At 35.9% G+C, this 16,460-nt stretch overlaps 1 protein-coding gene across 5 annotated transcripts in view; it reads right to left on the bottom strand.

Moving 5' to 3' along the window:
• Window positions 1-16,460, bottom strand: part of ATRNL1 (attractin like 1) — an 802,632-nt gene that overhangs the window by 694,490 nt on the left and 91,682 nt on the right. The gene's annotated exons all lie outside the window — the stretch shown is intronic.

Raw genomic sequence — 16,460 nt, 5'->3', positions numbered from 1 at the left:
ACTACTGTAATTAACTCCCTATTTTAAGTCCCATTCTACTTGATATATCTATCTAGAAGGGACTCTCATTTCTATAGCAAATTCACTGAAACAAGTTCTAATCATATGCAAGAAATGCTTTTATGAATATGCAAATGAAAAACTACATATCTTTTGGCCGTAAAGGAATTTAGATTATAAAGAGCAACCATACAGAAATCTGTTATTAGTCTTTAAATATCCAATCATATCACACTTGCATCTTCTCTCTAACTTTGTCACCTAAACTTAGGCATTCTAGACAGCTCATTGAAATACTCAAAGCAAGTAACAGAAAATAAAAGTGATGCTTAAAAATTCTTCACATTCACACAATTTTAAGGTAGTTAAGAATATCATACTTCATCAATCATGCTACTGCTAAGTCACTTCAGTTGTGTCCGACTCTGTGCAATCCCATAGACGGCAGCCCACCAGGCTCCCCCGTCCCTGGGATTCTCCAGGCAAGAACACCGGAGTGGGTTGCCATTTCCTTCTCCAATGCAGGAAAGTGAAAAGAGAAAGTGAAGTCGCTCAGTCCTGCTCGAGTCTTAGCGACCCCCTGGACTGCAGCCTGCCAGGATCCTCCGTCCATGGGATTTTCCAGGCAAGAGTACTGGAGTGGGGTGCCATTGCCCTCTCCATCATCAATCATAAAAACAGTCATAAAAGAAGTATCAGAAGGATTTGTTAAAGCCAATTTTACTCAGAGAAAACTAAACATATTTAAAGAAATTTCGCAGTATTCTTGTAACTAATGGGCATTCTTTTAATATTCAACTACTTATTAAAGCTATATATATATATATATCTGTGTGTATATATATAGCGCCAAATTGAAGGTTTTCATATTTTTATTCATTCTCTTTTTAATAAAAGATAAAACTACTTATTAAAAAATATTGTGGCAATAAAGAGGTATATAATGCAACAGTGCATGTTACCTTCTCCCCTAGCGCACTATCTAGAGGTATTTTTCACAAATTGTTATGTTCAGAAGATTTTGAAACTACAGTTCTGAATATTTTATTACAATAGACAAGACAAATATATATGACTTACATGTACATAGATACCTATAAATATTTATACCAAAAAAATCATGCAATTTTACAAATATATTTTCACTTAACAAAACATCTGGGGCATCTTTTCACATCCCATTTATTACTTTCACTTTCATTAGCTAAATTCTATTGTACTGATGATAACTTATTTAAATAATCCTACATAGTGACTCATTAGTGTTTTAGTTTGTTCTTAAAAATAATGATGCAATAAGCAACCTGGCAATCAGCTATAGCACCATTATCTACAGAGTATATATTATGTCTCAGGGAGTATCTCACTAGTTCATTTGACAGTATGAAAGCTTTGAAAGTTTACTATTGCTATCCTTTCTTTACAACTAAGAAAATTTAGAGTTTAAAAAATTAACACACCAAATGTTTAAAGTTGGTGTAGACTAATTTCTCCCTCTCCTTCCACTAACAAACCCAGTAAACAGTCCCAAAGAAAACCGCAGGAGAAATATGAAAGGTGTAAGGAGGAACACTGACTCTTAGGGCCTCCGAGACTATAGGATGGATATCTCATTACCTCTGAGCCAACAAAAGAAGGCCAGTCAGCCCAGCATTTCTCAACCCATAACTCAGCAATAAGAAGCAACTCAGGTAGGCTTATTCCTTCCGCAAATTGAAGAGGAACCCCCATGGATAACCCCAGATGACACTAGGAGCCCAGCAAGAGGGATTCACCAAACACTGCTTATAATAAGCAGACAGGGAAAGAGTTCTACTTTCCCCAAAGGCCTGAGATTGGAAAAGAAGCTCCCACCACAAGATCTTAATGTTAAACCTAAACAGAGTGACTAACCTACTAAAATAGAAGATTTAAGACAGACTCAAAGACTCCCAATATAAAAGCCAAAATGTCCAAGATACTAATTAAAAAAAAAAATCACCTGTCATGTTGGGAACCAGATCAGTCAAGCGACACTAACTCTGAGATGTTGAAATTATCTAACAAGAATTTTAAAGCAGCCATGATACAACAAGCAACTACAAGTTCTCTTGAAACAACAAATCTCAGCCAAAAAAAGGGTGAGGAGACAAAGGAAGGAAAGAAGGAAGGGAGGGAGGCAAGCAGTGAGGAGAGGAAGGAAGAAAAGAAAATACAGTAACAAATATGAGTTAACTGGACAGATTCAATAGTAGAGATGACAGATAGAATCAGTAAACTTGAGGATATAGCAGTAAAATTTACCCAATCTGAACACCAGGGAAAATAAACAAACAAACAAACAAAAAAAACCAACAGTCTAAGAAACCTTTGGGACAATAACAATTGGTCCAACATTTGTACCACTGGAATCCCACAAGAAGAGAAAAAAGAGAATGGAGCTGAAAGAGCTATTTTTAAAAATCGTGGCTGAAAACATCCAAACTGTGTATAAGACATAATAAATATGCAGACTTCCCTGGCAGCTGAGTACTTAAGACTCAGCTCTTCAATGTTTCCCCTGCAGGTGGTGCGGGCTCAATTTCTGGTCGGGGAACTAAGATCATACATGCCATGTGACACAGTCAAAAAAAAATTTAGTTTAAAAAAAAACTAAACTAAAATACTTTGAAATCTGTGGCCCTCTCCTTAAAGAATGGCTTAAGAAAATTCTTCAGACAAATGAAAAGATAACATCAAGAAAGAAAAACAAATAAAGCAGATATGTAACTACACACAATAAACTCTCCTCTTTGCGGCTTACAAATAATATCTGACGAAGGAAACAAAACCTATAACGTCATCTGACACTCATGACAATGATATTTAGAAGTGGGGAAAGTGAGGGATGTAAATGAAAGCAAAGTTTCCACGTTTCACTTGATGTGGTAAAACGCTGATACCAGAAAACAGACAAGTCACTTACGTATATTCTAATACCCAGAGCACTCTCTAAGAAAAGTACACAGAGAAATACACTCACACACACTATAAATAAATCAAGACTGAATTCTAAAACTTCTTAAGTTAACCCATGAGAAACAAGTGAAGAGAAACAGAGGCACAGGAAACAGGAAACAAACAAAAATAATAAAATAGCAGACTTAGGCACTAACATACTGAAGTTACCTTAAATGACCCACTTATGACACTCTTAAAATTGTAAGATTACATAAAGAACAGATGAGTGATTGTCAAGGGTTAGGATGGGAGGGGAAAGGAACAAGGTATTAGGGAGATAATGTTGTTGTTGTTTAGTCACTCAGTTGTATCTCACTCTTTTGCAACCCCAAGGACTGTAGCCCGCCAGGTTCCCCTGTCCATGGGATTCTCCAGACAAGAATACTGGAGTGGGTTGCCATTTCCTTCTCCAGGGAATCTTCCCAACTCAGGGATCAAACCCGTATTTCCTGGGCTGCAAGAGGCTTCTTTACCACTGAACCGTAAGGGAAGTAGGTGTGGTCTAAAAAAGATAATGTGAAGGATTCTTGTGTTGACAGACAGTGCAGTGGTAGATACATGAGACAACATGCAATAAAACCGCCCAGAACTAAATATACACACACATCTACACACGCTACATACATGCACAAGCAAATGAGTTCTAATGAAACTGGAGAAATCTGAACAACATCAGTGGATTGTATCAATGTTAATATCCAGGTTGTGATTCTGTACTATATTTTTGCAAGATGTTTACCACCAAGGAGAACTGCATAAAGGATATATATGATCACTCTGTTTCTTCTTACAAGTGTATGTGAACTTACAATTTTCTCAAATTAAAATTTAAATGGAAAAAAATATATCACCCTACTAGTAATGGAAGGTTCATCATGAAACACACTATTGCACTCAGTTCAGTTCAGTTCAGTCACTCAGTCGTGTCTGACTCTTTGCAACCCCATGAACTGCAGCACGCCAGGCCTCCCTGTCCATCACCAACTCCTGGAGTTCACTCAGACTCACGTCCATCGAGTCGGTGATGCCATCCAGCCAGCTCATCCTCTGTCGTCCCCTTTCCCTCCTGCCCCCAATCCCTCCCAGCATCAGAGTCTTTTCCAGGGAGTCAACTCTTCGCAAGGGGTGGCCAAAGTACTGAAGTTTCAGCTTTAGCATCATTCCTTCCAAAGAACACTCAGGACTGATCTCCTTCAGAATGGACTGGGTGGATCTCCTTGCAGTCCAAGGGACTCTCAAGAATCTTCTCCAACACCACAGCTCAAAAGCATCAATTCTTCGGCACTCAGCTTTCTTCACAGTCCAACTCTCACATCCATACATGACTACTGGAAAAACCATAGCCTTCACTAGACAGACCTTTCTTGGCAAAGTAATGTCTCTGCTTTTGAATATGCTCTCTAGGTTGGTCATAACTTTCCTTCCAAGGAGTAAGCGTCTTTTAATTTCATGGCTGCAATCACCATCTGCACGCAAATACTCATTAAATATTTTTTAAAAATCTATTTAAAAGTGTAAGAGGTATGACACACCAAAGTGAGTTACTAAATACCCCTGCAGAATCTCTGAAGGTTTAGTCACCAGCAGTTCAAATAAGAAATGGTGATATGGTAGTTTCAGATGAAAAATTTCGAAAATAATTTTGTTCAGACATAGGTGATTAACTTGAAATGTAAAATTAAGATTACATTCTCATTTTATTTTATTATTTTCGCATTTGGAAATGTGCACATAGTAAAAAATCATTTTTGTCTCAATAAACATTTAAAGTAACAAAATATGTCATTTCAGAAAAAGTATTTGCTTATGATTGATATGTTATTTGCATATGAATGAATTTTGTTTCTAATTCTGTAATGTGCTCTATCATATTCCCAATTTATTAAAAATGAAACACTGATTCATTAAAGAGAAGAGAGACAATAAATACACAAATACATGAAGCAACAGAATAATTTTGAAAAAGTAAAAAGCAAAAATGACTTATATATACCAGGAGTTCTTTATCAGGTTATGATGGAAATATTTAGATAGCATTTAACAACCTGCCATAAACAACTTAAAAAGCAGAAGAAAATATTAAAAATGATACTGGATAGCAAGCAGCACAGAATTATCGTTTTAAAGAAAAGAGAAACAAGGTGAGCCCTGTGATTGCTGAAACATACACTGAGGGGAAATTTCTCACCGCTGAGCAAGAAGCAGGATTTGATTGCAAATAGATTCTGGTGATCCTACCAGGTTGAGAAAACAAAGATCAGCATTTGAAAAGAAGAGTCCTACTTATCTTTGACAAAGGAGGCAAGAATATACAATGAGAAGAGACAATCTCTTTAACAAGTGGTGCTGGGAAAACTGGTCAACCACTTGTGAAAGAATGAAACTAGAACACTTTCTAACACCATACACAAAAATAAACTCAAAACAGATTAAAGACCTAAATGTAAGACCAGAAACTATAAAACTCCTAGAGGAAAACATAGGCAAACACTCTCTGACATAAATCACAGCAGGATCCTCTATTATCCACCTCCCAGAGTAACGGAAATAAAAGCAAAAATAAACAAATGGGACCTAATTAAACCTAAAAGCTTTTGCACAATGAAGGAAACCATAAGCAAGGTGAAAAGATAGCCTTCAGAATGGGAGAAAATAATAGCAAATGAAACAACTGACAAAGAATTAATCTCAAAAATATACAAGCAACTCTTGCAGCTCAATTCCAGAAAAATAAACAATCCAATCAAAAACTGGGCCTAAGAACTAAACAGACATTTCTCCAAAGAAGACATACAGACGGCTAACAAACACATGAAAAGATGCTCAACATCACTCATTATCAGAGAAATGAGGTACCATCTCACGTGGGTCAGAATGGCTGCTATGCAAAAGTCTACAAACAATAAATGCTGAAGTGGGTGTGGAGAAAAGGGAACCCTCTTACACTCTTGGTGGGAATGCAAACTAGTACAGCCACTATGGAGAACAGTGTGGAGATATCTTAAAAAACTGGAAATAGAACTGACTTTATGACCCAGCAATCCCACTGCTGGGCATACACACCAAGGAAACCAGAACTGAAAGAGACACGTGTACCCCAAGGTTCATCACAGCACTGTTTACAATAGCTAGGACATGGAAGCAACCTAGATGTCCATCAGCAGACAAATGGATAAGAAAGCTGTGGTACATATACACAATGGAGTATTACTCAGCCATTAAAAAGAATACATTTGAATCAGTTCTAATGAGGTGGATGAAACTGGAGCCTATTATACAGAGTGAAGTAAGTTAGAAAGAAAAACACCAATACAGTATACTAACGCATATATACGGAATTTAGAAAGATGGTAACGATTACCCTATACGCAAGACAGCAAAAGAGACACAGATGTATAGAACAGTCTTTTGGATTCTGTGGAGAAGACAAGGGTGGGATGATTTGAGAGAATAGCATTGAAACATGTATACTATCATATGTGAAACAGATCGCCAGTCCAGGTTCGATGCATGAGCTCAGGGCTGGTGCACTGGGATGACCCTGAGGGATGGGATGGTGAAAGAGGTGGGAGTGGGGTTCAGGATGGGGAACACATGTACACCCATGGCTGATTCATATCAATGTATGGCAAAACCACCACAATATTGTAAAGTAATTAGCCTCCAATTAAAATGGAAAAAAAAAAAAAAGAACAGTCCTACAAGCTAGAATTCATAGGAAATAATACCAGATATGTGGTTTCTACAGAGTGGATGCTCAAGAGATCGCGGGAGTGTTCCAAGTTTTTGCTGAGTACTGATTTGCATGTGCATAAGAGAAAACTACTTAAAGCCATGGAAAGAACCACCAGAAACCAGTAGATTGAACAATTCCTGGATCTCACACAGGGCTGGGAACAATCTGAGCTCCCAACAGCCACAGAAGATAGACCTCATAGTATAAGAGGCATTAGGTCCTGAAAAGGAAATGTAATATTGGATGTAAAGGAATGAAATACTAGATTACATTAGCCATCAACTAAAAGTTACTCTGGATCCACTCTAACAGACCTCAGAAGCAATCTCCCAAAATATTTACACTTGAAGTTTAACCCCATGCTAGTACAAAGTCCAACATTCTTTAAAGGAATACAGCAAAGTTCCCAGCAGCCAACAGAGTAAAAACATACAATATTCAAAATGCATTAAAAAATTAACAAGCATAGAGGCCAAAGAAAATACAATCCATAACAAGAAGAAAAACCAATCAACAGAGACACAGGAATAAAAAAGAAGATAGAATTAAAAGAAGAGAGTGCTTCAAAAGCTACTGTAAATCCACTCAAATATGTTCAATAGTGTTAGAAAAAATATGAACATGAGATTTAAGAAAAGGCTCAAAAAGAATCCCTGGAAATGAAAAATACACTGAATAGAATTAACACAAGAGTAAACACTACGGGAAAAAAGAACAATTAATTTAAAGCACAAAAATAGAAACTATTCAAAATGAAGCACACAAACAAAAACAATGAAAAACAATTAACAGAATATCAGGGACCTGTATAACCATATCAAGTAGCCTAATCTAATATGATAAGAGTTTCAGAAGTATGCCAGTGGCAGACAGAAATAATGACATCTTTACAAACCCATAAAACCAAGAAGATCAATGATATAAAACAGGGCAAAATAAAGAAATAAACCCAGGCCAAGGAACAGCATGAAGTGATAAAGATGAACCAGCAGAAGAGCAAAACTAAGAATGCCAGTTGACTCTCAACAGAAACCAAGGAAGGGGGAAGTCAAGGAAGTTACACTTTTAAATTAATGAGAAGCACTCTATACTAAAAAGTGACTATCAAAGTAGAAATCTATATCCCACAAAGTATTTTCCAAAAGTGAAAGTGAGTAAAATCTTTTTTTGACAAAGGAAAAAAAAGAAGAGAGGATATATCATTGACGACGTGCCCTATAAAAAATAACCCAAAAAGTTCTTTAAACTGAATAAAAATTACTCTTAAAACTAGACAGAATCTGGATTTCTATAGATGAATGATGAATGATTTCTATAGATGAATGATCAACCATAGAAATGGTTGATATATGAGTAAATACTCAAGGTGTCATTTCTCATTTTCCCTCCCAGTAAATGATGATTAACTGTCCAAACTAAAATTGTAACAATGTATTATGCTCTTCATAGCATACAAGATATGATATAAGCACAAAGGAAAAAAGAGGGAAATGCAGGAATACTATTCTGAGTTTCTGACACTATGTGTAAAGTGGTAGAACACTACTTAAAAGTAGAATCTGATAAGCTAATATACATATTATAAACCCTAGAGTACCCTTTATAAAAATAAAATTTTAAAGTATTCTGCTGCTGCTGCTAAGTCGCTTCAGTCGTGTCTGACTCTGTGTGACCCCAGAGACAGCAGCCCACCAGGCTCCCCTGTCCCTGGGATTTTCCAGGCAAGAGTACTGGAGTGGGCTGCCATTTCCTTCTCCAATGCATGAAAGTGAAAAGTGAAAGGGAAGTCACTCAGTCGTGTCCGACTCCTAGCGACCTCATGGACTGCAGCCTATCAGGCTCCCCCGTCCTTGGGATTTTCCAGGCAAGAGTACTGGAGTGGGTTGCCATTGCCTTCTCCGATTTTAAAGTATAGTTAACAAATTAATGGTCCTACAGATTCAAGGAGCTGAGAAAACCACAAACAGGATAAATTTCGTGAAATCCATATCACAATGCAATTGCTGAAAACCAAAAGCGCAGAAAACATTTCAGAAGCAGCTACAGAAAAATTAAAAAAAACCTATAGGGGAACAACAGCTCAAATGACACAGACTTTATCCTAAGAAACTATGAAGGACAGAGGGAAGTAGCCTTGTTGTTCAAGCACCAAGTCCTTGTTGATTCTGTGACCCCATGAACTGCAGCATGTCAGGTTTCCCTATCCTTCACTATCTCCTTGAGTTTGCGCAAACTCATGTCCACTGAGTCACGATACCATCCATCTTATCCTCTGTCGCCCCCTTCTCCTCCTGCCCTCAATCATTCCTAGCATCAGGGTCTTTTCCAGTATTGGAGCTTTAGCTTCAGCATCAGTCCTTCCAAAGAATATTCTGGATTGATTTCCTTTAGGATTGACTGGTATGATTTCCTTGCTGTCCAAGGGGTTCCCAAGAGTCTTATCCTGCACCAGAATTCAAAAGCATCAAGTCTTCAGGGCTCAGCCTTCTTTATGAGCCAACCCTCACAACCATACTTGACTACAGGAAAAACCATAGCTTTAACTATATGGACTTTAGTCGGTGAAGTGATGCCTCTGCTTTTTAACACACCACCTAGGTTTGTTATAGCTTTTCTTCCAAGGAGCAAGCAGGTTTTAATTTCATGGCTGAGTCACTGTCAGGAGTGATTTTGGAGCCCAAGAAAATGAACTCTATCACTGTTAACTTTTTAATCTATTTGCCGTGAAGTGATGGGACCAGATGCCGTGATCTTTGTTTTTTGATGTTGAGTTTTAAGCCAGCTTTTTCACTCTCCACTTTCACCTTTATCAAGAAGCTCTTTAGTTCCTCTTTGCTTTCTGCCATAAGGGTGGTATCATCTACATATCTGAGGTTATTGATATTTCTCCCAGCAACCCTGATTCGAGCTTGGGATTCATCCAGACTGGCATTTTGTGTGATGTTCTCTGCATATAAGTTAAAAAAGCAGGGTGACAATATCTCCTTTGATGTACTCCTTTCCCAATTTGGAACCAGTCCATTGTTTCATGTCCAGTACTAACAGTTGCTTCTTGTCCTGCATGCTTGTTTCTCAGGAGCCACGTAAGGTCATGGGGATTCCCATCTCTTTAATAATTTTCCATAGTTTGTTGTGATCCACACAATCAAAGGCTTTAGCATAGTCAATGAAGGAAAAGTAGATGCTTTTTTGGAATTCTCTTGCTTTTTCTATGATCCAGCATATATTGGATCATATGTCATTTCTATGATCAGCATATGTTGGCAATTTGATCTCTAGTTCTTCTGCCTTTTCTAAATCCAGCTTGAACATCTGGAAAGTCTTGGTTCACAAACTGCTGAAGCCTAGCTTAAAGGATTTTGAACATTACCTTGCTGGCATGTAAAATGAATACAACTGTGTGGTAGTTTGAATATTCTTTGTCATTGCCCTTTCTTGGGATGGGAATGAAAAATGACCTTTTTCAGTCCTGTGGCCACTGCTGAGTTTTCCAGATTTGCTGACATACTGAGTGCAGCACTCTAACAGCATCATCTTTTAGGATCTGAAATAGTTCAGCTGGAATTCCATCACCTAAGTTAATTCCATCAACTAAGTCCATGCACTACAATTAGTAAATCTGTGTGCTCTAGAGCCTATGCACTGCAACAAGAGAGGCCGCCATGTTGAGAAGCCTGCACACCACAACTAGAAACGAGGTCCCTGCTTTTCACAACTAGAGAAAGCCTGGGGGCAGCAATGAAGGCCCAGCACAGCCAAAAATAAATCAATAAATGAATAAATAAACAAAGTAAAATTTTAATTTAAGAAAATTAACTAATTTTTCAAAAATTAAAAATAAATGAGTAAAGCAAAAACCAGTAGAAGTGAAAATGGAAATAGATACATCCACAATCATAACTGGAAATTTCTACACTGTTCTTTCAAGAACTAAAGAAAGTACTAAACAAAATTCCAGTAAAGATGCAGAAGACTTGAATCATTTTATCAACCATAATATAACTGGCATTTATAGAACACCCCAACCAACAACAGCAGAAGATGTATCTGTTCAAATTCACATTTAACATTCACAAAGGTAGACCATATTCTGGATCAGAAAATAAGACTCAAGAAAAAATTTAACTGTAAAATATACAGTCTCTGACAATAGTAGAATTAAACCAGAAATAAAGGCAAGAAAGATATCAGAAAAATCTTCATATAAATATATAAATCAAACAAAATACCACTAAACAACCCAGGAGCCAAAGAAAAGAACCACAAAAAAAAAAAAAAAAGCAGAAAACATTTTGAACTAAATAGAAACAAGAAAGAAGAAGCCTCTTTCAAAGCCTATGTGATACAGCTAAAGCGGTACTTACAGCGGTCATTCTCAACAGTGGTTCCCTGAAGCAACTGGCATTACCTGGAAACTTTTTAAAAATGCAAACTCCCTGGCAACAATCCTAACATCATGAATAAGAAAATCAGAGTTTAGGGCACAGTGATCTATTTTAACAACCTGCCAGGTGGTTCCTAGGTATGAAGTTTGAGAACTACTGACTTGGAAATTCATAACAATACTTTTTTTAAAAAGAAGAAGAAAGGTCTCAATCTCAATTCAATGATCTGTTCTTTCACCTTAGGAAATCAAAAAAACAAGAGCAAATAAAACTCAAAGAAGAAAATAAATGTAACAAAGCATTAATCAATATGATAGAAAACAGGAAACAAATGCTGGTTATTTGAAAAAGTCAATAAAATTGATTAACCTACTAATCTCTAGTCAGACAGACCAGAAAAATAAGACACAGATATTCTTATCAGACATAAGAGGAAATATCACTACAGATTTTACAAGTATTAAAAAGAATAATAGGGACTATAATGAACAGCTTCATGCCAATAAGTTTAACATCTTAAATGACACAGATAAATTTCTTAAGAACCCAGACTGCCAAATGTCATTCAAAAAGAAATTGATCATTTGAATATCGCTAACATTTATTAAATAAAATAAATGCCATAGTCAAAATCTTTCCTACAAAGAAAGTTTCTGGGCCAAATAGTTGCACTGGTGAACCCAACATTTAAGAAAGAAGTAATACCAATTCTACACAAACACTTACAGAAAATAGAATAGGACAAAACATTTCTCAATCATTTGACCGTTACCCAGATTATAAAAGCAAAGACATTACAAGAAAACAATAGTCCAAGATCTCTTGTGAGCATAAACATAAAAACCCTTAACAACATTTTTGCAAATCAATTATAGCAATGTATGAAAGGAATAATACATTGTGGCCAAGCAGAGTTTATCCAAAATGCAATAGTAGCTTAACATCTAAAAATCAATGTCATTCACCACACTAAGAAATCAAAAAAAGAAATAAAAGAAATAAAAAAAAATGATCTTCTCAATAGATACAGAGAATTATTTGACAAAAGTTAACATTATTCATGAAAAAGACTCAGCAAACCAGGAATAAAAGTGAATTTCCTTTATAGCTTATGGGAACATACTTGTATCCAACTGGTGTGTGAAAATTGTATAAATCTTAATTATGTTGAATTGGTTCACAGTGCTTTTCAGGTTTACTATATCCTTCTACTTCTCTGTATATTCATTCTATAATTTGTGAGAGTTTGATATTGAAACTCCAACTAAAAATCTTACCTACTTTAAAAAAAGTGCATTTCCTCTACCTGATAAAAGCATCCCCAAAAAAACACATCGCTAATATAGTAACAGTAATTAAAAGACTGGAGCTTTCTTTACTAAAATTTTTAAAAAGGCAGAAACGTCTGCTAGCACTACCTCTACTCAGTATTGTACCAGAGCTCCCAGCAGTACAAAGAAAATAATAAAATGTAGATAGAGTGAAAAGGAAGATGAATATTTATTAGCCTGAGCATAATACATGATCATCTGTGTACAAAACAAGAATCTACCTAAAAACTACAAGGAATAATAAGTGTTTTTATGCTGAAGTTAGAAGACTCAATATTGTTAAATGCTCAATTTTCCCCAATATAGATGAAATATACCTCCAATTAAAATTCCTACATGCTTTTCCTTAAGAAACTGACCAACTGAGTCTAAATTTTAAATGGAAATGTGAAGGATCTAGAGTAGGCCAAAATTTTTTAAAACAAAACAAACAAAAAATGATGGGAAGACAGTCACTGCCTGATTTCAAAGCTATAGTAATCAGTAGAGTATGATGTTAAACATAATACATCAAAGAACCAGAATAGAATCCAAAGGTTGATTCACACATATGTTGTTATTTGACTCTTCAATATATCTACCAAGGTAATTCAATAGGGAAAGAAAAATCTTTTCAAGCAAAGAACAATTGTATATTCTATAAAAACCACAGCCCTTACTCCACGCCACATATGAAATTTAACTCAAAGAGAAGACAGATCGGAGGATGAGAGCCAAAACTAAATATCTAGTAAAACACGGAAGAGAAAAACTTTTGTGACCTTGGACTTGACAAAAGATTTCTTAGGTAGAACACATTGATAAACTGTATGTCATCCAAATTTAAAAGCTCTGCTTTTTAAAAGGCACTGTAAAAATGAAAAGGTATGCCACAACTGAAAGAAAGAATCTGCAAAATATACATCAGAGAAAGGATGAATGTCCATAACATATTTTTTAAAAATCTCCTAAAATTCCATAATAAGGAGTCAAACAACCTAATTTTTAAAATGGACAAAAAGTATGAACAGACATTTTACCAAGGAATATATAAACGGCAAATATTGAAATAAAAAGACATTCAGTAACATTAATCACCAGGGAAATGCAAATAAAAAACTATAAGATATCCCTACAATTCCAGAATAGCTAGAATTAAAAAAAACTGACACTACCAAGTGTTGGTGGGGATGAGAAGTCACTGGAACTCTTGCTGGTAGGTTGCAGATGTTAGTATCACTTTGGTAAACAGTACGGAAGTTTCTTATAAAGTTAAACACAGAACTGCAAATAAGCCAGCAAGAATCATGAGAGACTGACTGTACAGGGACATGTACTCATACTTTTTGGAGTAATGGAAATGTTTTATATCCTGATTCAGGTGGCACTTATACAACTATATCAATTTGTTAAAGCTCATCAAGTTGCTCTCTGAAAACTAGTATTTTTATGCACACACACACACACACACACACATACACGCACAACACATACATATGTACTGCTGACAAGTAAATCTGCTTGACTCAGGCTCCCTCAACTTAGTATAGTGCTTGGCCAAACATCTTAGAACTATCCTTGACTCCTTTTCCTCAGGTTTTACATAATCTCTCAGTGATTCCTAAATAGTGATCTAAGATAAAGATCAAGAATGTTAAAAGATCAATATACAATAATAAAGCTTCAAAATATGTAAAGTAAAAACTGAAAGAATCATACAGAGAAATCTACAAAATCAATAGCATCATGGAAAATGTAATGTACCCTTCCCAGTGACTGAAAGCACAGTTAAAATGTCAGTAAAGATCTACAAGATTTAAACAACATGAGTAATTAAATTTAATAAACAACTACATTAAGCCATTTTGGAAAAAAAGTTCTGAAACTTTCTTAAAAAATTAAAGATATGTTTTCCTCCTGATCCAGCATCCTTAGTTATTCAAACAAGAGAAATAAAACCATGTCTACAAGTTGATTTGTATATTATGTGCATTGCGATTGTATTCACAACAGTCCAAAACTGGAAATAGCCCAGGCCCTGGAGAAGGGAAAGGCTACCCACTCCAGCATTCTGGCCTGGAAAATTCCATGGACTGTATAGTCCATGGGGGTCACAAAGAGCTGGACACAACTGAGCGACTTTCACTTTCACTTTCATTCATCAGTAGGAGAATGAACAAAGAAAATGCCATGTATTCATCCATTGGAAAAGAACTCAACAATAAAAAGGAACAAATTACTAATAAATACAACATGTATAAATCTCAAAAGCAGCATGATGAGTGAAAGAAGCCTTATTTTAAAAGAGATGCATAATGTGTGATTCCATTTATACAGAATTTCAGAACAAGCAAAACTATTTGATGATGAAAAAACTCAGGAAGCAGGACAGGTGTCAACTGCGAAGGATCATGAGAGAATTTTCACAAGTAATGGTCAACATCCTATATCTTGATATAAGTTTGGGTTACAGATGTATGTTTTGTCAAAACTCAGTGAATTGTGCATAGAATTTATGCATTTCACTATATGTAACTTTTGAAATTAAAAGATGCTCTCTCCTTGGAAGAAAAGCTAACCAACCTAGACAGCATATTAAAAAGCAGAGACATTACTTTGCTAACAAAGGTTCATCTAGTCAAGGCTATGATTTTTCCAGTGGTCATGTATGGATGTGAGAGTTGGACTATAAAGAAAGCTGAGCACTGAAGAATTGATGCTTTTGAACTGTGGTGTTGGAGAAGACTCTTGAGAGTCCCTTGGACTGTAAGGAGATCCAACCAGTCCATCTGAAAGGAAATCAGTCCTGAATATTCATTAGAAAGACTGATGCTGAAGCTGAAACTCCAATACTTTGGCCACCTGATGTGAATAATTGACTCACTGGAAAAGACCCTGAAGCTGGGCAAGATTGAAGGTGGGAAGAGAAGGGGATGACAGAGAATCAGATGGTTGGATAGCATCACCAACTGAATGGACATGAGTTTGAGTAAGCTCTGGCAGTTGGTGATGGACAGGGAAGCATGGCACACTGCAGTCCATGGGGTCACAAGGAGTTGGACACAACTGACCAACTGAACTGAACTGACATGTAACTTTTACATTAAAAATGTAAGTACAGAACTCAAGTTAATAACAGACATGGTATCATCTTTAGAGTGTACTGATGTTTCCAACAGTCTTTAAAATGCCACAACAACAAAAACACTGACAGATGGATGAGAGATACATTGGTAACTGAAAAAGCAAAAGATTAACTGTAGAATGTAGGTAGCATGTCTATGAGAATTCAATGCACAATTCTTTCAACTTACATGTATTTCTGAAATATTTCATAATTTTGAGGGGAATTCCACAGAATATGTTCTGGGACCATAATATAACTACCTAGATATTAGTAGTACTAAAACATAAATAACTAGAAAACCTGTGTTTGAAATTTTTAAACTGCACTACTAAATAACCCATGAGTGAAAGAACAAATGACTATGGAATTTTAAACACACTTTGAGCTAAAAAATAATTAAAATACTACATACCAAATACTAGATACCAAATCATGTAGGATAGCCATGTTTACACTGTTTATGTTACAGCTTTAAAGGCATATATTTTTAAAAATTCAATGCATAAAACCTGAAAAATAATGAATTAAGCAACAATATAAAATGGAAAAAGCATAACAAATCAAAATATATTAAAAGGAGATCATAATAAAAATAAGAATTAATGAAATTGATAAATATATTAAAAATCAATAACTCTGAAAATTAGTACTCTGAAAAATATTAAGATTAATAATCTTCTGGAGAATTTGATCAAACAAAAGTAAGAAGGCCCAGGCAGCCAATATTAGGCATATAAAAGGGGATATGGCTATAAACTAGGGTTTTCTAGGTGGCTCAGTAATAATAGAATCCACCTGCCAATACAGGAGACACAGGAGACATGGGTTCGATCCCTGGGTTGGGAAAGATCCCCTGGAGGAGGATATGGCAACCCAGTCCAGTATTCTTGCCTGGAAAAATAATGCCATGGACAGAGAAGCCT

Source organism: Bubalus bubalis, chromosome 23 (assembly GCF_019923935.1).
Source record: "Bubalus bubalis isolate 160015118507 breed Murrah chromosome 23, NDDB_SH_1, whole genome shotgun sequence".
Lineage (NCBI taxonomy): Eukaryota > Metazoa > Chordata > Mammalia > Artiodactyla > Bovidae > Bubalus > Bubalus bubalis.
The sequence above is the reverse complement of the archived record's forward strand: the minus strand, read 5'-3'. Positions and strand labels throughout refer to the sequence as shown.